The sequence below is a fragment of the Triticum urartu genome, chromosome 5A (genome assembly GCF_056163025.1).
Source record: "Triticum urartu cultivar PI428250 chromosome 5A, HENAU_Tu73, whole genome shotgun sequence".
In the NCBI taxonomy this organism is placed as follows: Eukaryota; Viridiplantae; Streptophyta; class Magnoliopsida; order Poales; family Poaceae; genus Triticum; species Triticum urartu.
This window is the reverse complement of record NC_141877.1, coordinates 491,555,015-491,576,785: the sequence shown is the minus strand read 5'-3', so window position 1 is coordinate 491,576,785 and position 21,771 is coordinate 491,555,015.

Genomic DNA, 21,771 nt, shown 5'->3' with positions numbered 1-21,771 from the left:
TCCAGGATTTTTCGCGAGAGGAAAATTTGTTAATCAAGATATACAACAGCGAAACTACTCATTACAATTGAAACCAAAAATCTATCTCATCGCACAAGATTTAGAATAACACGCATGAGTTACAACACTTAGCTAAATGCGCGAATAAAAGAACATAGCGGTGACGTCTAGAATGAAAACGGCAACTGGACGGGGTCCCGAGAAAATGTCTCTGGTATTGAGGCGCCCTCTTCTTCTATCAGGGGAAGTGGATTGATCAGTCGATGAACGCGTCTCTCCTGGCCGTGCCTCAGAGGTCTGCCGATGGCGATCTGAGGATTCAAATCAGCAAGGCTCTGGAGATAACCCATCACCCGCTGGGTCAAACGCTCTTGAGCGATGACATACTGGACAAGGCTCTCAATTCGTACACCGGGAAAAGATGTCACTTCCCCAGGTGCTGCACGGCTCGGAAAGTAATAATACCCTCGTTCGCTGGCATAGGGTACCGCGAATCGAAGGCGAACAATTGCTTCGTGTGCAGCCGCTTCTATGGCCATCTGCGGAGTTGGCATAGATTTCCCCAGGAAGGAGACTTCTGTTGGGTCTTGATTTGAGTCTACGGGAGGGATGTGCACTACTGCCCAATATTTCGAGGCGGATGAGGTGATCCTCGACTTGAGCAACTCGTACTGGGGTGGCTAGGTAGAACCCATGGTACTGCAGGTAAAGTCCCACAATATTTTAACAAAGCTACCTAGGGTTGCATCTGGGGTTCTCAGATAAATGCTAGGGCTCGGCATGGCAAGAAATGGTTGTGAGGGTTGCGCACAAGATGAGGGGTACTCGACAAGGTCACAAGGTGGTTATTTATATGGCCTCCAGGCTGGGTTATTCACCGCGGTGAGCGGCACTAGCTTGCTGGTTCTACTCTCATGGGGGTCGGGGTCAGAGCCACAGATACACACATCTCACAAAAGTGACGTGTTACTGTGGGTGCCATCAGGGTAGGTTTTGGTAGCTACGCCCAGAATTAAAAATGCAACCGTACATCAACACACTTATGCACAGCTACTTTAAAAATAGGGGCGCACATGCAGACAACGCTATGGTAATACAAGATCACACAACTACAGGTTGTGGACATACTAAGACTCGGTACTACTTGAGTGACTTAGTCTACCTCGTTTATATCTAAACGAGCGTGCCTTGTGGCTGTCGAGTTTTCTCCACGGGCTTCACCGTCGGAGTTAGCTACAGGGGGTTGTGGAACTGTAGGGTCGGGGTAGTGATGATGACCATTGCGGAGATTGTTGGCCACAATCCCGTTGGAGTGTGTTCCCAAAAGGCGACGAAGCACTTCTGGGGTCATCAAAGCACCTTGGTTGATAGCTGGGGCTGACTTCAAGGTCTCGATCGGTTGTCCGAACAGCACGACTGGATTGTCGGCGTCGGGCTCAACTTCTCTTCTCGCTAGGGCTCTGCGGATCTGTTCTCCATGAGCTGCGATCAGATTAAGGGTGATTTGATCGAACAGCCCCTTTAGTGCACTTACATAGCGCACCAGATGCAACAATGCAGGATCCGTCTCGTGGTCTCCGTTGGGAACTTGGGGTGGTCTACCATACCCGTCACGGCTGGGGTAGTAGTAGAATGAGCGACAGTTAACTCTGGGCGATAAGTGCCGGAGTTGAACTATAGCTTCTCGAGCAGCTAGTTGGATGGCTTCCGGCTCGAAGGAAGTTATCCTTCCGATGAACCTGTAGGGGCGTTCTGGCGATAGACCCCTACCATAGATGTGCACAGTGGCCCAAAATTGATGGCTCTCGCCGCTCATGGACCCTTGCTACACAACATATTCTGGGGGCTCTTCAAACGCGAAGGCACAGCGGGTGAGGTTTGCTAACACGGTCACGAAACCTCCAAGGTTGGTTGCTGTGGTCTCATTGTGAACAATGGGTCCTGGCATTTTAGCTTGGTTTGGGGTAGAGGTTGTGCTGTGCTGTGCTGAGGCAAGCGTGCCCTTTTTATAAAAAAGGGGACGAAGTCTTCCTTCGCACGCTTGCGAGAAAGACTATTTAGGGGCCGGTTACTGCCGTGTGACTGACAGGTTAGGTTGATAGGTTGGGCACCGACTGCCAAAAAGGTTGAATCCACCGGAGAAGAAAAAGAACGAAGAATAATAAACTTGAGGCTCCGTTAGCATGTTCATAAGAAACACCGGGTAAGAACATTGATTGAAAAGAATGAAGAGACTTCACATGAATAAAATGGATACTTGTCAGGACCGGTTTTTCGGGATATTAATTTCCCAAAAGCAGCCCTTGTGCTCGCCAGCCCCAGGATTACTGTTAGCTGATGAGACACCAACTTGTTACAGAAACTCCAAGCAAACTACAAAATATGTAGTACAAGACCATTCTGGCCTATGGGTACAACAATTGGTTTCTAGTGGTTGATGGCGGAAGCGGTTTGTGGATCATCAGCGTCTATGGGACTCCATTTCCCACAGGAACAGCTGACCAGGATAACTCCTATCTTCGCGAGGCTACTATCCCCAATGCGTAAGTTCCGGGGCTGTCATCGCAACGTTCCTTTCCACGCAAGAAATCTGGCCAAGACAATAACCAGGGACAAGCCAGTGAGTACTTTGAATGTACTCGCAAACATTAAGAACACAGGTATAATATAGTCACTGCTAATCATGCTTTAAAATATTCCATGATTACTTCGTCAGTCATAAATGAAGCTCATGATGCATGCAAGCAGGTTAATCATGTCATACATGAATATGCAATCAGCGAGTAGAAATAGAATGCACCGATCGGGTGTCTGAAGCGACGCCTCGAAAGGATACCAATATAAAGTATGCCTCAGTCGGGCGTCTAAGAGACACCACATAAAGGGCTTATAAGTAGATAAAATATCAAGCATGCCACAGTCGGGCGTCTGTGCGACACCGCATAAAGGGCTTATAAGTAAATAAAATAACAAGCATGCCACAGTCGGGCATCTGTGCGACACCACATAAAAGGGCTTATAAGTAAATGAAATAACAAAACATGCCACAGTCAGGCGTCTGAGCGACACCACATAAAGGGCTTATGTATAAAAATAATCATGGTGAATATCCAGGAGGTAGAACCGTCCCAGGGATACTCAATAATTCAAATAACATAAATGGTTAGTCCATAATAATAATAATCATAATCATCATACATCACAAGTCAGGATCAATATTATGGTTTAATAGTTTTTCCTCCGAAGACCGACACTAAGACCGACACTTGACCCATCCCAGACTGTAGTCCTTAACCATGGACACGGCTATTCGAATAGGTATAATATCTCTGCAGAGGGTGTACTCTTTACCCACTAGCAACGGATTCCTTTAGTCCATCGGGACTAATTCCGTCCACGGTCTTTTGATTGAAAACACACCTGACCGCACACACCAGCCTAGCTCACCAGTGTCTAGAATCACCCTTGACACATGTTAAGCAAAACTCTAAGTGGGGAGGCTACAACCTCGACTAGCATGGGATCACAAAATTTATACCACGCGCAAACTGGGGGAGCTACCCCCTTCGGCTATAACCGAAAACACCCATGCCCCCGGACCGGATGACTGGCTTTAATCCAGGGCCATGGAACCCTCATCGCGGTCTCTCTGTACGGTGTGTGCTAGACAGGGGTTGACAACTTACTGAACCGTACCCTACCTACGGTAGGGACAAGTGGCAGCACGGAACAAGTATGGGGGTTACTGGAACAAGACTCAATCTACGGCCGACTTAGGAGGCTTAAGTATTTCCTGCATGACTAGCTCAAGGATAATATTTCACACCCATCAGACACAACCACCACTCATTATACCTCCCCCTGCCCCGCCAGTCATAACCGTCTCGACGAGGGACAAGCTCGTGTCTACACAAGACAGAGACTTTCGTAGGTCCTTCCCGGTAGGCATGAGAGGCATATGAGGGTGATTGCTACCACAAGTATGTCCATTTCCAATAGCAGAAATTTCCATTTTTGCGCTCAAAGCGTATGATCATATCCTCACAAACACATAACAGATACTCCGTGTCACGGTGGTGTTGCAACTGTATCAAACAACACACGATACTATTATGCCTGAGTTCAGAAATGCTTGCCTTCAAGGTGTCGAGAAGTGAGGTGCCCTCCAATTTTTTTTTGAAAGCTCTCTTCTCTCTCTCCAAAATCCTATATCAAAAATAGGCAAATAACACATACTTTAAAAACAGTACAAAAAGTTGTCCTAATTATTTTTGAAATAAATCTTAAAATAAACTAGGTGAAATTTGAGAGAGGTAGGAAAAAGAATCAATTCATTTGGACTTATATTTAAAAAGTTATAGCCAATCAAAGTTTTGGTCAAATTCTGTTTTTAAATTAAAACAGAAAAAGAAAACGTTTCAGATAGAAATACGCTTCCAGGGAAGAGGAGACATACTTATGGGGTTTACGCCTTCACTTAAAACACGTGGAGGCGGGGCTGTGTCACTGACAATGGGTCCACGGGGCCCACTGGTCTGGTTTGACCAGTCGCCTCTCCCTCCTTTTTCCTCTGCCCGAGCGGGGGCGGGATTCCGGCGATCGTCGCCGGCGAACGGAGGCTCCTCGAGGGCATCCGAGGCCAGGGATGGATCCGCCACTCCTAGGCGGTCCTCCTGGTAGTCGACTGGCCGGCGGGGACGGAGGGAATCGCCAGCGGCGAGCTCCGCGGCGGAGGGAGCTTCGTGCATGATTGCGGGCTTTGTCTCCTGTGGCTCCCGATCAAAATTGAGCTTGGGGGTGGACTCACGTGATGAAGAGAGGGCCTCTGGTGAGGAGAGTAGAGAGTGGGAGGCCCTGGTGGTGTCGGAGTGAACGAGGCAGTGGCGGCGGCCGTGGTTTCCGAAGAAGAAGAAGAAGATGACCCCTCTGGTCTTCCTACTGCTACGGCCGGATCGGTGAGGGAGTGTGGGAGGTTGCTTGAGGGTTTGGTGAGCTCGGGGGGTCCTTATATAGCGATCGGGGGCGGTTCCGACGATGGCCGAGGATAAGAACGCCGGCGACCGCCGTACTGTGCTGCAAGGCGACGTGGCGGCGACGAGGGCTTGCAGACAAGGCTGCAGATGAGCTTGAGCTGTTCGAGGGGGCAGCTGGCGAGCGCTGGTGGCTCGGGCGGCGCCGTCCACGGCAGAGGCTGCTGTGGCCGCCCGCTAGCCGCCATTGCCGACCTGACGGCGGCGCTGTTGGGAGCCAGGGGGCTTGGCTGGTTCCTGCGAGCGGATGAGGTCGGGGGGTGCGGCTCTGCAGGTGAGCAAGGGCTGGGGCGCGACACGGCGACCCGAGCGCACGCACGTGCAAAATGCGCGCTCTGGACGCGCCCAGAGCACGCTCGCTACGTGCTCGACAAGGGGATTGAGAGGGGTTGGCAATTAACAGTACTAGTTTAGGGTTAGCAAGGGGATCAAAGGACATGGTGGTTTGGTCAGGGGCTCAAGTTCACAATGTAAACTTGTAATCATGCCAAATCTGGCCTTGCACATAGGGTGTTTGTCAAAATGCCAAAGGCATCTAGGCAATTCTTGGGGTGGCGAAATTCTCCAGATCAGGGTCTCTTTAGTTGAAAGAGAGGGTGGTGAGGTTAGTTTGACAAAATCAGAAACTTGTTAGTGCAAGTTTTGCAAAACATCAGTTTTGGACAGAAAGAAAATGGCATGGTTGCATGCACTAAAAATTCTCCAATGGGTCCACTCTTCTGGACTTAAGGGTTTTGTAGCATGGGCTATAAGCAGGAGAAAGCTCAAGAGTACTAGAGCAAATATAACTAGGGTTGCAGTAGAAAAAGCCAAACTGGACCAGAAAGCAAAAGAGGTTGATTCACTCAAATTTTTCAAAGAACATAAAAGGGTTTCTGCATAATGTATAATAATATACTTCCATTAACATCCCAAAATTTTGGTGGAGGCTTTAAAGCAATATTTAATTAGGTTGCAGTGTAAAAATGCTCACTGGACCAGATTTTAAAACTTGGTGTAGAGCTCAAAATGTTAAGTGAGTGAATTTTATTTTTCCATAAAAGTGATTCAAAAACATCACATGACATCTCCAAAATTTGGTTGGAATTTTAGATAAATATATCCAGAGGTTGAAGTGCAAATTGGGTCCTGAAACTTTAAAAAAAATCATTTCAAGGAATAAATCTCAGGAAGAATTAGTTATGCAATTAAATCCACTTTTAAGAGAAATGTTTTTCTCGAGGGAGAAAACAAGTCCAGTAATATATTTGGAAACTTTCACTTGGGATAAAACTCCATAAAAATCCAAGAAAGGATGGTACTGAAATCATAGAAAACCCAGAAAAATGAAAAGTTTAATTTTCCTGGCAAAATTTTAATTAGTAAAACAAGGTTAAAATTTTGGGGTGTCACAATACTTGATTAAAAAATCTGAGTCCTTGAAGAAAAGGGTGGGAGGGAGGGAAAAACAAAGACAACATGGAACGGATGAAACGAACACAGTTGGAAAAACTGAGGTTTGATCTTGCGAATGTGAAAAATGATAGGATCATCTTGAAGAGAATCACACTCGATAAACGAGATGGATTAGTATTCACTAGGAACAAGAGAACACCACTTGGAAAAGGTATGGAATCAACACTTTACATTGAAGCAACTCGAATACCACAAACCAAAACAAAAACAAAGGATTGACTTAGGTAATAAGCCGGAAACAAACAAATGATAGACCCCATATCGTATCATGTGTCTGTTGGCAAGATATTCTAGGAGCTACTTGAATTCCCACTTATAAACTCCTGAAACTTTCTGGTGATGCAATCAGGTGTTGGGGATACAGGGGAAGCATAATATGTCACCCAAACTAACAATTCCTACATCCAGTTGTATCCATCCATCAACACATAACCAAGAAGCCTTTGGAAATCGTGTACCTCAACCTTCGAAAAGCATCCGTTTTACGAGTTATGGCAATACTCCCGAACTCCCGCCCCAGTACTAGGTGGCGTCGAGGTTATCTCACCAAGAACTTCATAAAAGAGATTTTCGATGTTGGCGAACTCAGGTATTCCAGAACTACAACTATAAAATCGTGACGACAACACCTCGGAGCTCAACTCCCCGGGACACTGCAACAACCCCTAAATGTCAGGAGGCCCCAAGAACAATGTTCTCATCACAAGACTATCGGAACAATTCCAAGATACCCGCGTGATCCTAAATTTTTTTCTATGAAATTTGAGGAGAGAAGAGTCGAAACTTCTATGTCAAGAGGTCTCACCAGAGCAACGAAAGGACTAAGGAGTAAAAAGAATCCTACTCTCCGATATATATAATCCTAAGACTCAAAACATTTTGTTCTAGACTCAACAACGTCAGCGATTCGATCAAGTAGGGGGCTCCTAAGTCGAGGATGGCTCTAATACCAACTTCAAACACCCACAATGCAGGTATATCTCCCACATGTCAGGGCACGACTTAGAGGCATAGCCGCATGATAGGCTTGTCGCAAGAGGGGTAATCTTCACACATCGCATGTACTGAAAAAGAAAGGGATAAAGAGTTGGCTTACAATCTCCACTTCACACAATTACAAGTTAAACATACATCATCCAAAGTAGAATCAAGGTCTGACTACGGAACCAAAATAAAAGAAGACAACCCCAAATGCTAGATCCCTGATTGTCCCAACTAGGCTCCACTACTGATCAACAGGAAACGAAAAAACACAACGAACAAGATCTTCATCGAGCTCCCACCTGAGCTCGGTTGCGCCACATGCACTGGTATCATCGGCACCTGCAACTGTTTGGAAGTATCTGTGAGTCATGAGGACTCAGCAATCTCACACACGCGAGATCAAGACTATTTGAGCTTATGGGTAGGAAAGGGGTAATGAGGTCGTGCTGCAGCAAGCACTAAGCAAATATGGTGGCTAACATGCACGAATAAGAGTGAGAAGAGAAGCAACGCAATGGTCGAGAAGCTAGAAGTGATCAAGAAGTGATCCTGAAACTACTTACGTTCAACCATAACTCCAAAACCGTGTTCACTTCCCGGACTCCGCCGAAAAGTGACCATCACGGCTACACACGCGGTTGATGCATTTTAATTAAGTTAAGTGTCCAATTCTCTACAACCGGACATTAACAAATTCCCATCTGCCACATAACCGCGGGCACGGCTTTCAAAAGTTTAAACCCTGCAGGGGTGTCCCAACTTAGCCCATCACAAGCTCTCACGGTCAACGAAGGATATCCCTTCTCCCAGGAAGGCCCGATCAGTCTCGGAATCCCGGTTACAAGACATTTCGACAATGGTATAGCAAGACCAGCAAAGTCGCCCGATGTGCCGACAATCCCGATAGGAGCTGCACATATCTCTTTCAAAGGGCAACACTGGATGAGACATCCTAGGAGTAAAACCAAACCTCAAGTTTCCCCGAGGTGGCCCCGTAGTCTACTCGGTTCGTACCAACATTTTGAGAAGCACTTGCCCGGGGGGGTTAAAATAAAGATGACTCTCGGGAGCGCGACTCCTAGGGGAAAAATATAGGTGGTGGTGAGGCAAATGGTAAAACCAAGGTTGGGCCTTGCTGGAGGAGTTTTATTCAAAGTGAACTGTCAAGGGGTTCCCATAACATCCAACCGCGTAAGGAACACAAAAACAAGGAACATAACACCGGTATGACGGAAACTAGGGTGGCAAGAGTGGAACAAAACACCAGGCATAAGGCCGAGGCTTCCACCCTTTACCAAGTATATAGATGCATTAAAGTAAATAAGATATATTGTGATATCCCAACATATCCATGTTCCAAACATGGAACAAACTTGATCTTCACCTACAACTAGCAATGCTATAAGAGGGACTGAGCAAAAGCAGTAACATAGCCAAACAACGGTTTGCTAGGAAAGGTGGGTTAGAGGCTTGACATGGCAATATGGGAGGCATGATATAACAATTGGTTGGTAGCGCGACATAGCGATAGAGCGAACAACTAGCAAGCAAAGATAGAAGTGATTTCGAGGGTATGGTCATCTTGCCTGAGATCCCGCAAGGAAGAAGAACGAGTCCATGAAGAAGGCAAATGGACGTAGTCGAACGAATCCTCACAACTCTAGAATGGAACCGAAGCTAACGAGAGAAGCACCCGGAAAGAAGCAAGCAACATAGTAAACAACCATCACAAAAACATGGAATGATGCACAATCAAGTATGATGCATGTCCGATTTAATGAAACATGGCATGGCAAAGTGCACAAGCAAAACTACAAGTTAAGTGGAGCTCAATATGCAACGAGTTGCATATTGATGAAACGCCACATGACTTATTTAGTTCTCTCCCGTTTATGTACTCAACAATATTAAATGTTGGTTAGCATGGCAAGGGGTGAAGCATAATAAAACTACCTATCTAGGAAATTTTAAATGAGGCCGGAACAACAAGAAACAAGTGCAGAAAAATCCTCATATGCAAATATATGGATTTGGTACTGTTCTGCCCTAAACCATATTTTAGAGTTGTTAAACATGCAAGAAGAGTGCACCATGTTAAACTAGGCATTTTTCTACCCCATTTACATATAAAGTTTATTTAAAATGGAGCTACAGTTATTTAGTTATGAATTAAATCATTTTAACATGGCATTTGAGAAAAATGTAATCAAACAACATTTTAAACATGGATGAAGTTGCAAATTATGAAACTAGACCAAAATCTAAGCATGTCACATACATATAACATTTTAATATGATGCACGGTTTGTCACATCCCTAGTTCTGGTATGACCTAGACTTGCTAGTCATTTGTGCATCATGTTTAAATTCCATTTAAATTTGAAATGGGGATTTGTGAAACCATCAGAACTCATTTCTGGAAATGACCCAGATAAAAAGTGCTCCAAAAAGGACCAACAAAATGTTCATGTTGCTCTCTGAAAATATTGGTCAGAGGAAAAATTCAAACCAATAATTTTAGGAGCCCATAAATATTTATTTTGGCCTTTTGGAATTAATACAATAATTATTTGCCTTGGATATATATATGTGATATATTTTATATATGTCCAAAAATTCTGATTGTTGCTGAGGGGCTTTGGAATAACCCCTTAGGTCCCTACAAAAATTGTCAGAAGAAAATAAAATGATTTAGTATTCTACTAAATCAGAACAAATGCCAGAAAAATAGAAAAGAAAACAAAAAAGGGAAAAGGCTTACCTGTGCCTTACCTGAGGCCTGGCACTGGCGGCCCAGCTGGCCCTTCCAGTCGTCTTCTCCACCGCGCCAGGAGGATGCCGAGCGCGTGGCCGACGCACGCCAGCGCACGCCCGGCCACCTCCTACTTGCCGCCTTCCTCTAGACACCCCTGGAGACGCCACGTAGTCACCCCGACCCCCTCTAACTCTCCCCCGTGCTTCTCCTCTCCTCTGTCACCCTCTCTCGCCCGCACCCGAGCGCAGCCGACGCCACCGCTCACTGTTGCCGCGGCCACTGCCTCCCCCTCGCCCCCTGGACATGCCCATGAGCTCCACGACGTCGTCTTCATCATCTCCACCGAGCCAAGTGAGCCGGGGCGCACCATAGCAACGTCATCACCATCATCTTCAACCTCTCGGCCGCCGAGATCACCGGCGCCCGTCCGTCGTCTCCAACCCGTCCCCGAGCCCGCTGACCATCCCGTCGCCTCCACTGTGAGATTCTGCATCTGTTCCCCCTCTTCTAGAGCTCGTTTACGCCCCGCAGGCGTCACCCCCTTGTCGACCGAACCGCGCCGCCGCTCGAGCTCGTCGGTGGCAATGCTCCGATGACCATTTAGTCCCAGACGCATGTCCACCGAGCTTGCTGCCCCGCGCTAAGCCTCACTAGCACCTCCCCTTACCCGCTTGCACCCCACAACGCCAACTCCGCGCGCACCCGAGCTCTGGCTGCCGCACTCGTCGTCGCCGGCGCCACTCCGGCCGCTCCCCGTCCGCGCCACCACCACGGCTGGATGCGAACGAGCATCCGCATCCCGTAGTTGCACTCCGCACGTCAAATGGCCCCTGTAGGCCAAACCCGCAGCGGACCACCGCGTTTGCACTCGCCGGCGGCTAAACACCGGCGACCGCTGACTTTTGACCGGCGTGGGTTGACCCCCAGCCCAGTTTGACCTCCCCCCTCTCTCTCACTGACTTGCGGGCCCCGCCCGACTAACTACTATAGTTAGCACTAATTAACTAACTAGGTTAGCTACTATAGTCACTGACTAGTGGGCCCCGCCAGTTAGTTAGGACTAACTAACTTAGTTAGTTGACTGGGTCACTGACCAGTGGGACCCACTGGTCAGGTTTGACCTGGTCAGCCCCGTTGACTCGCTTACGTCATGCTGACGTAGTGCTGGTGCAGTTATTCTTTTTCTGGAATTATTTTAACTCGGGAAATTCCAGAATATTGCCTAAACTTCAAAAAATCATAATAATTCAACCGTAGCTCAGAATGAAATAATTTATATACGAAAAATTATCAGAAAAATGCAAGGAATTCATTTATGCCAGTTACATGCATCAATAACCAACTTATACATGTTGTATAGGTGAAAACATAATATGGGCATTTTAAATGCTTCATTTTGAATTTGCATTTGAATCTTTGATTCAAATGGGCTTCAACCAATTGGTAGCAACTTGAATTAGCCCAAACACTAGCATTTGCACATGTCATATTCATGCATCATTTTGTTGCATTTGTTTGTGTGTTGATCGCCGGCACCGTTTCTTCTCGATAGGTTCCACTCCGGAAGGTGTTCCCAAGTACCTGTCAGAGGAGCCGTATCCCCTTCGTCGTTCTATCAGGCAAGCAACCCCCCTTGAGAATTTTGATAAATCCCGCTCTCTCGCTCCTGCTCCATATACTGCATTAGGACAACAACGATTCAAACTGCTACTTTTCTGCTGCGGTAGTTGAACCCATTCCTCTGCATGACCTGTCATTGCCACAATAAATAGTTGAAACCCACTAGGATGAGTAGGAGTTGCTTGAGCCTTGATGTGCCTACTCATCCATGCTTGTTTTCTTTATGCCAGCTATGCTTAGAGTTGTGTCGGGTCTGATTCCTCGGGAATGAATCGGAGTGGTGAACATGTCCTATCGGTAAAGGCTAAGTGTGCGAACACGTTTTGGTAAAGATAGCAATGAGAGGCCATGTAGGATTACATGGTGGGTTGTCTCATTGGAACCGTCCTTAAGCACGGAGTTCTGTGTATGTTATCCAAGTCCAGTTACTACCACACATTGGGTTCCGGTTATCCGGCCCCTCTCGGCTTATTAATCCACTTGATCTCTGTCCAGGAGTTGCAACTAGTTTCTGGCGTTTGTAGGTAGTGCTACTTGTCTACCAGGTGGTGTCCGACGGGACGGGCTTGGGGCAGACTAGGCACCGTGGCACGGTGTACCAAGTGGCACCCGGATGGTGGGCTTGGGAACCCTGCACACATCGTTTGGGGCCGTCAGCGACACCCCAGCCGGATCTCCTTGCGGATGGAACCCGAATAGGCGATAAACCTGGACGAGAGACTTGTGTGGTTAGTCAGGTCGTGGCCGACACCCTCGCCCGGCTTCCGCTTGAAGGTTGCCGAGGTACATGACGTGTAAAGGGCTATAAGTGGCGAGAGCGTGTGTGAAGAAGTACACCCCTGCAGGGTCAACATTATCTATTCGAATAGCCGTTTTCCTCGGATATGGAAACTTGGAGGACTTATGTAGTACATAGACAACTTGAAGTGGACACTCTAAAATACGCAAGATAAGCGTGAGTGATATGTATGGCCTTCTCGTAGGGATACGGGAACGGATCCATAGTGGAGTATTCATATGGTGAATATGTGGACTCGTGTGCGTCTTCTTACCTCAAAGAAGTTTCTGATACTCGTAGTATAGGTTAGCCACTGAGTCAAAGCTGGCTTGCTGTTGTTAAAACTCCACCCCCCCCCCCTTTCTTGATAATGTTGCATATGTAGATAGTTCTGATGTAAGACTTGTTGAGTACCTTCATACTCACGTTTGCTTATTTATGTTTTGCAGTTGGTTACACTAGTGACTTCGACGAGTAGCTTGTATCCCAGCTACGATCTTGTACCCTTGGGAGGGTCGTGTTTAGTCAGGCTTCTTAGTCTTTTCCTTTTGTAGTTGTATGTACTCAGACATGTAATGCTTCCGTTGCTTGTATGCTCTGAATGATGGGTCATGAGACCCCTGCTTGTATTGAATGCTATGTGGCTCTTCTGGGCCTTTATCTATATGAGTTTGAGTTATGTTGTGATGCCATGTTGTACAGCACATACTTGCATGTTATGCGTACGTGTAATGTGTATTGCTATGTGTGGGATCCGACAACCTAGTTGTTTACCTCTGGTAGCCTCTCTTATGGGGAAATGTAGTCTTGTGATTCCATGAGCCATAGTAGTCCGCTACAGCCCGGTTCACCGGAGTCCTGCTACCCAGCACTACTGCTCCGGAACACTTGACTGGCCGGCATGTGATTCACTTCGTTCCTGTGTCTATCACTTCGGGGAAATGTCACGCGGTGACATCCGGAGTCCTGCCTAGCCTGCTACAGCCCGGGTTCCCGGAGTCCTATTAGCCCAGTGCTACAGCCCAGATTCATAGGCTGTTGACCGACATGCTCGAGGTTGATTCATGTATGCCTGTCCCTGTAAGTTAGTGCTACTTTGGGTTCACGACTAGTCATGTCAGCCCGGGTTCTCTGTCATATGGATGCTAGCGACACTATCATATACGTGAGCTAAAAGGCGCAAACGGGCCTGGGCCAGGTAAGGTGGCACCCGTGGGAATACCGTGCGTGAGGCCACAAAGTGATATGAAGTGTTACATGCTTGATCGATGTGACTTAGGATCGGGGTCCTGACAGCGTTGGTATCAGAGCCTGAATGACTGTAGGATTACCAAGCCAAACTGGTCGAAGTTGAGTCTAGAAATGCTTTAGTTATATAAGGGAATTGATTGTGGAAGGGAACGTAAGGCTCTTTTTACTCCTTTACCTCATGTCATTCTTTCTGAGTCAACCTCTTCTTTTCTACGAGGGTTAAGGCCTAGGCTTCTCCTCTATCTCTCAGGATGTCGTGTTACTAAACCGTAAAGTCTTAGGATTGTTTGGTTGTGTCTCCGTACAGTTCTACTACTTCCGTGTGTCCTAAGTTTGACCCAGAACCTTGATATTATGATGCTGATTGATTATGCTATTCCTTTGATGAATGTCTCAAAATCCTTTTGAGCATTTACAGCTGTTATGCTGCCGAAATTGTCCTAGGATTTCAAGAGTTTCCAATGCTTTTGCATTACATTCCGCATCCTCATGTCGATGCTAATTCCATCCTTGTTTCCTTGGTTTCTGTGCTAGGATGTCGTCTGCTAACCGAGGTTCAGTTGCTCATAGCAAGAACCACGGAGATGGTAGGGACGAGGATCCTCCTGACCAGCCTTTGATGGCAGAGTTCTTGTTAGCATCCGAGAGGAACAAGCATGAGACTAACCGCTTGCTGGCACAGATTGAGCAGAACACCGCACATCAGCGTAAGAAGTTGGTTTCCATCACTGACTTCATTGGTCTGAAACCACCCACCTTCCATCATTCCATTGAGCCACTCGATGCGGATGACTGGCTCCGAAGCATCACTCACAAGTTGCATTCTACGAACGTAGCTGAAGGTGAGAAGGTCACCTATGCTACCTATCACTTGGAAGGTCCTGCTAGTATTTGGTGGCAGAGCTATGAGGCTATGCTTCCAGCTGGCTAGTTTCCTACGTGGAAGGATTTCACCGAGGCTTTTCGTGAGCACAACATTCCTCAGGCTCTCATTGACCGCAAGAGGGAAGAGTTCTGTAGTTTTACCCAGGGTAAGCTGCCTGTGGATGCTTACAGTAGAGAGTTTGGAAGCCTCGCCCGCTATGCTACAGAAGAAGTGTCCACGGACGCCAAGATACAGGCTAGGTTCCGGAAGGGTCTCGACCCTAAGTTGCTTCGTGATCTCCACCTGCATCATAGTGATACTTTCCAGGCTCTTGTGAACAAGGCCATTAATGCAGAGACAGCTCAACTCACTTGCGAGGAGTCTTGTAAGCACAACCATGATCTGGGTTCTTCCTCCCGCTCTGGCTCTCACAAGCGACGGATTTGGATTCCGAACTCAGCTCTTCCACCTGGATATGCACCGAGGCCATCCGATGTGGCGCCTCACCTAGCTCAGCAACATGCTCCACTCAGGCCTATTAGTGGACCACTTGCCAAAGTAGGTCCATGTCCTACCTCAGGAACTTGCTTCACCTGCGGAGAACCAGGACACTACGCACGTGACTGCCCTCAGTCCAGTTATACTCCACCCCAGTCTGAGAGGTCTGTTGGCCGTGAAAAGCCATGAGGCAAGATGACCAGTACCAAGCCAGCCTCCATTAAACGAGCATGTGTGCACCATGTCTCAGCTACAGAAGCTCAAGATGATCCCGACGTCGTACTGTGAACACTTCTTGTCAATTGTCACCCAGCTTCAGTTCTGTTCGATACTGGAGCATCTCACTCCTTCATATCCGAAGGTTATGCTCGGTTGCACGACATGTCATTTTGTGATATGCCAACTCCACTAATAATCCAGACTCCTGGTTCCAAATGGTGAACCTCTAAGGTAAGCCATGGTAATCAAATCCTTGTGGGCAGACTGGTATTCCTTGCTTCTTTGGTATCTCTCAAGTCTTCAGATATTAACATCATCTTGGGTATGGACAGGATGACAGCTCATCATGCCAAGATCGATTGTTACACCAGATCTGTTCAACTTACACATCCATCTGGCAAAATAGTAACTGTCTCTACTAGAGTTGCAAGGCGTCAACTCTATTCTCTTAGTGACAGCCCTCTTCCAGACCTTGAAGATATTCCGGTAGTCCATGACTTCCCAGATGTCTTTCTAGAAGAACTGCCGGGTGTCACACCTGACAGAGATGTAGAGTTTGTCATAGAACTTATCCCAGGAACTGTTCCAATCTCTAGGAGACCATACAAGATGGCACCTTTGGAGTTAGCTGAGCTTAAGAAACAACTTGATGAGTCATTGTAAAAGGGTTTCATCCGTCCCAGTTCTTCTCCTTAGGCTTGTCCTATCCTCTTCGTCAAGAAGAAGGATGGTACGGATCGGATGGTTGTAGATTATCGTCCCGTTAATTTGGTCACGATAAAAAACAAGTATCCGCTCCCCAGGATCAACGACCTGTATGATCAGCTCGCTGGATCCTCAGTATTTTCCAAGATGGATTCGAGGTTAGGCTACCACCAAATCAAGATCAGGAATGGGGACATCCCCAAAACAGCCTTTGTCACTCGTTATGGTCAATACGACTACACCGTGATGTCTATCGGCCTAACCAATGCTCCAGCTACTTTCTCCCGCTTGATGAACTCGATCTTTATGGAGTACTTAGATATGTTCGTCGTGGTTTACATCGATGATATTCTTATTTACTCGAAGAACGAGGAAGAGCATGCCGAACATCTTAGACTTGTGTTAGAAAAACTCAGAGAGCACCATCTTTATGCCAAGTTCTCCAAGTGTGAATTTTGGTTGCCAGAAGTGACCTATCTGGGCCACGTGATCTCTGGTAAGGGCATTTCTGTCAATCCCGAGAGAGTCAAAGCCGTTCTCGATTGGACTCCACCCGAAACGGTCAAACAAGTTAGGAGTTTCCTTGGTCTAGCCAGTTATTGTCGCCGCTTCGTTGAAAACTTCTCCAAAGTGGCCAAACCCCTCACAGAGCTCCTCAAGAAAGACAAAAGGTTTGAGTGGACCCCACAGTGTGAGCACAGTTTTTAGGAACTGAAAAGACGCCTGACTTCTGCGCCCATACTCGTGCCACCGTATTTCAATAAAGACTTTGTTATCTATTGCGACGCTTCACGTCAAGGACTAGGTTGCATTCTTATGCAGGATCTTCATGTGATTGCCTATGCATCTCGACAGTTGCATCCACATGAGGAAAATTATCCTACACATGATCTAGAGCTTGCAGCCGTAGTCTATGCACTTAAGACTTGGCGACATTACCTTCTTGGTAACCGTTGCAAAATCTACACTGACCATCAGAGTCTCAAGTATATCTTCACCCAATCGGATCTGAATCTCAGACAGAGACATTGGTTGGAGTTGATCTCGGATTACGACTTAGGAATCACCTACACCCCAGGCAAAGCCAATGTCATGGCTGATGCTTTAAGTCGTCAATCCTATTGCAACAACCTCATGTTACAACAATGTCAACCACCCCTCCATGAGGAATTCTGTAAGCTTAACCTTCACATAGCTCCTCATGGCTCCCTTTCTACCTTGGTGGCGAAACCTACCCTTACGGATCAGATCATAGAGGCTCAGAAGAATGATACGGGAATCTCCCGGATTAAGAAAAATATTTCCAAGGGAGTTGCTAGCTGTTTCTCAATGGATGAACAAGGTGTTGTTTACTTTGGAAACCGTTTGGTGGTTCCCAAATGTCAAAAGATGCAGCAACTGATCCTTAAGGAGGCCCATGAATCCCCTCTCACGATTCATCCTGGTAGTACAAAGATGTATCAAGACCTACGCCAGAGGTTCTGGTGGACTAGGATGAAGAGAGAAATCGCTCAGTATATTGCCAACTGTGATGTTTGTCGTCGCGTTAAGGCAGAGCATCAGAGACCTACTGGCACCCTTCAACCTTTAGCTATTCCCGAGTGGAAATGGGACAAAGTTGGTATGGACTTCATCACCGGCTTTCCCAGGACCAAGAAAGGAAATAATGCTATCTTCATAGTCATTGATCGTCTCTCCAAAGTGGCTCACTTCCTACCTGTTCGAGAGAGTAACACTGCTAGTCACCTCGCTGACTTATATATCTCCCGAATAGTGTCACTCAATGGTGTTCCACTAGAGATCAATTCAGACCGTGGCAGTCTTTTCACCTCTCATTTCTGGGAAAGTTTCCAGAATGCCATGGGAACTCATCTTTCTTTCAGTTCTGCTTTCCACCCTCATTCAAGTGGTCAGGTGGAATGGGTCAACCAAATTTCTCGAAGACATGCTTAGAGCTTGCGTTATCTCATTTGGTATGGATTGGGAGAAATGTCTTCCCTTTGCCGAGTTTGCTTATAACAATAGCTACCAATCCAATCTTAAGAAAGCACCCTTCGAGATTCTGTATGGACGAAGATGTCAAACACCTTTGAACTGGTCAGAAACCGGTGAAAGACAATTCTTTGGGCCGGATATGATCCAGGAGGCAGAAGAGCAAGTTTGCATCATTCGTGAGAATTTGAAAATACCCAATCTCGTCAAAAGAGCCGGTATGACCGCCATCATAAGGAAGTGGCTTATGAAGTTGGCGACAAGGCTTACCTTCGGGTTACTCCTTTGAAGGGTACCCATCGTTTCGGTATCAAGGGCAAGTTGGCTCCTCGTTACATCGGTCCTTTTCGCATTCTCGCTAAACGAGGAGAGGTTGCCTACTAGTTGGAACTACCCCCACATCTTTCTCGAGTTCATGATGTCTTCCACGTCTCTCAACTCAGGCGTTGCTTCTCGGATCCCATCCGTGGAGTGGACCACGAAACGCTTGATCTCCAAGATAACCTCACTTATCGAGAGTACCCCGTTCGCATTCTGGATCAAGCAGAGCGTGTCACTCGACGCCATAACATCAAGTTTCTCAAGGTTGAGTGGTCTCATCATTCCGAGAGAGAAGCTATTTGGGAGCGAGAAGATCGTCTTTGACTTGAGTACCCCATTTTTTTCCGCCAACTCCTGAATCTCGGGATGAGATTCTTCCGAGTGGGGGCGAGTTGTCACATCCCTAGTTCTGGTATGACCTAGACTAGCCAGTCATTTGTGCATCATGTTTAAATTCCATTTAAATTTGAAATGGGTTTTTGTGAAACCCTCAGAACTCATTTCTTGAAATGACCCAGAAAAAAAGTTCTCCAAAAAGGACCAAGAAAATGTTCATGTTGCTCTCTGAAAATATTGGTCAGAGGAAAAATTCAAACCAATAATTTTAGGAGCCCATAAATATTTATTTTGGCCTTTTGGAATTAATAAAATAATTATTTGCCTTGGATATATATATTTGATATATTTTATATATGTCCAAAAATTCTGATTGTTGCTGAGGGGCTTTGGAATAACCCCTTAGGTCCCTGCCAAAATTGTCAGAAGAAAATAAAATGATTTAGTATTTTACTAAATCAGAACAAATGCCAGAAAAATAGAAAAGAAAACAAAAAAAATGGAAAAGGCTTACCTGAGGCCTGGCACTGGTGGCCCAGCTAGCCGGCCCAGCCAGCTGGCCCTGCCAGTCGTTTTCTCCACCGCGCCAGGAGGACGCCGAGCGCGTGGCCGACGCACGCCGGCGCACGCCCGGCCACCTCCAACTTGTCGCCTTCCTCTAGACGCCCCTGGAGACGCCACGAAGTCTCCCCGACCCCCTCTCACTCTCCCCCGTGCTTCTCCTCTCCTCTGTGACCCTCTCTCGCCCGCACCCGAGCGCAGCCGACGCCACCGCTCGCCGTTGCTGCGGCCACTGCCTCCCCCTCGCCCCCTGGACATGCCCAGGAGCTCCATGGCGTCGTCTTCATCATCTCCACCGAGCCAAGCGAGCCGGGGCGCGCCATAGCGACGTCATCACCATTGTCTTCAACCTCTCGGCCGCCGAGATCGCCGGCGCCCGTCCGTCATCTCCGACTCGTCCTTGAGCCCACTGACCATCCCGTCACCTCCACTGTGAGATTCTGCATCTGTTCCCCCTCTTCCCGAGCTCGTTTACGCCCCGCAGCCGTCGCCCCCTTGCCGACCGAACCGCGCCGCCGCCCGAGCTTGTTGGCGGCAACGCTCCAGTGACCATTTGGTCCCAGACGCGTGTCCACCAAGCTTGCTGCCCCGCGCTCAGCGTCGCTAGCGCCTCCCCTTGCCCGCTTGCACCCCACAACGCCAACTCCGTGCGCACCCGAGCTCCGGCCGCCACACTCGTCGTCGCCGGTGCCACTCCGGCCGCGCCACCAGCACGGCTCGATGCGGACGAGCGTCCGCATCCCGTAGCTGCACTCCGCGCGTCAAATGGCCCCCTGTAGGCCAAACCCGCAGCGTACCGCCGCGTTTGTACTCGTCGGCGGCTAAACGCCGGCGACTGCTGACTTTTGACCGGCGTGGGTTGACCCCCAGCCCAGTTTGACCTCCCCCCTCTCTCTCACTGACTTGCGGGCCCCGCCCGACTAACTACTATAGTTAGCACTAATTAACTAACTAGGTTAGCTACTACAGTCACTAACTAGTGGGCCCTTCCCAGTTAGTTAGGACTAACTAACTTAGTTAGTTGACTGGGTCACTGACCAGTGGGACCCACTAGTCAGGTTTGACCTGGTCAGCCCCGTTGACTCGCTTACGTCATGCTGACGTAGTGCTGGCACAGTTATTCTTTCTCTGGAATTATTTGAACTTAGGAAATTCCAGAATATTGCCTAAACTTCAAAAAATCATAATAATTCAACCGTAGCTCCGAATGAAATAATTTATATATGAAAAATTATCAGAAAAATGCAAGGAATCCATTTATGCCAGTTACATGAACTAGTAGAAAAAGGGCCTTTAGTCCCGGTTCGTAAGGGCCTTTAGTCCCGGTTCTTGAACTGGGACTAAAGGGTCGGTACTAATGCCCTGACCCTTTAGTCCCGGTTCAAACCAGAACCGGGACTAAAGGCCCTCCACATGGCCGGTCCACCTTTAGTCCCGGTTGGTAACACCAACTGGTACTAAAGGAAATTTTCTGATTTTTTTTTTGAATTTTATTTTGAATTTTTTTTGAATTTTTTTATTTTCAAATTTCTGAATTTTTTTAACCTCTAATCTCTAATCACCCCTCATCACTGCTAAATTTAATCTCTAATCACCCCTCATCATTCCAAATCATCTAACTTCCCGGACGGTCACCCATCCTCCCACTCCCCCAGCCTGAGCACGCTTAACTTCCGGGTTCTATTCTCCCTCGTTTCCAAGTCTGCACTCGTTGTTTTCCTGACAATAGTAAGATGTAAATCCTATTAACCCTCATGAGTTTAGCTTGAGCATGAAGTCCCACATTTCACTGTTTGAGTTTGAAACTATTGTTCTAAAAAACAATAATTTTTTTAGTAACACTAATATTTCTTGAATAAGTAGTTTGACCATTGTTTGACCATAGTTTGACCATAGTTTGACCAGATTTGACCAAAATTCAAAAAAACTGAAATAATTATTTAATAACACTAATATTCTTGAATAATTATTTAGTAACACTAATACTTCTTGAATAAGTAGTTTGACCATAGTTTGACCAGATTTAATGAAATTTTAAAAAACTGAAATTTGAGCATAACTTTTTTTCCTTTTGGAATTTGAGGATTCTACAAATTTGCAAACAGGCCGTATGCAAAAGTTATGCCCATACTTCTCCATCGGATGTAACTTTTCCATCGGATGTAACTTTTCGAGTAGATGATGTTTCATATAAAAAACTTTTTAATCCGAGTTCGTATGCAAAAGTTATGCCCATTTTACAAATTCCAAAGAGATTTTGTAAATAAAGTCGAAATTCATATTTGTAAATTTTCCCAACAACTAGACCACATATCACATGGGAAACTTATTTTCTTTTCTTTTTTTGACATTTCCATTATTTTCTTTTGTTTTTTCTAAAACTGAAAATGCGGTCCACCGG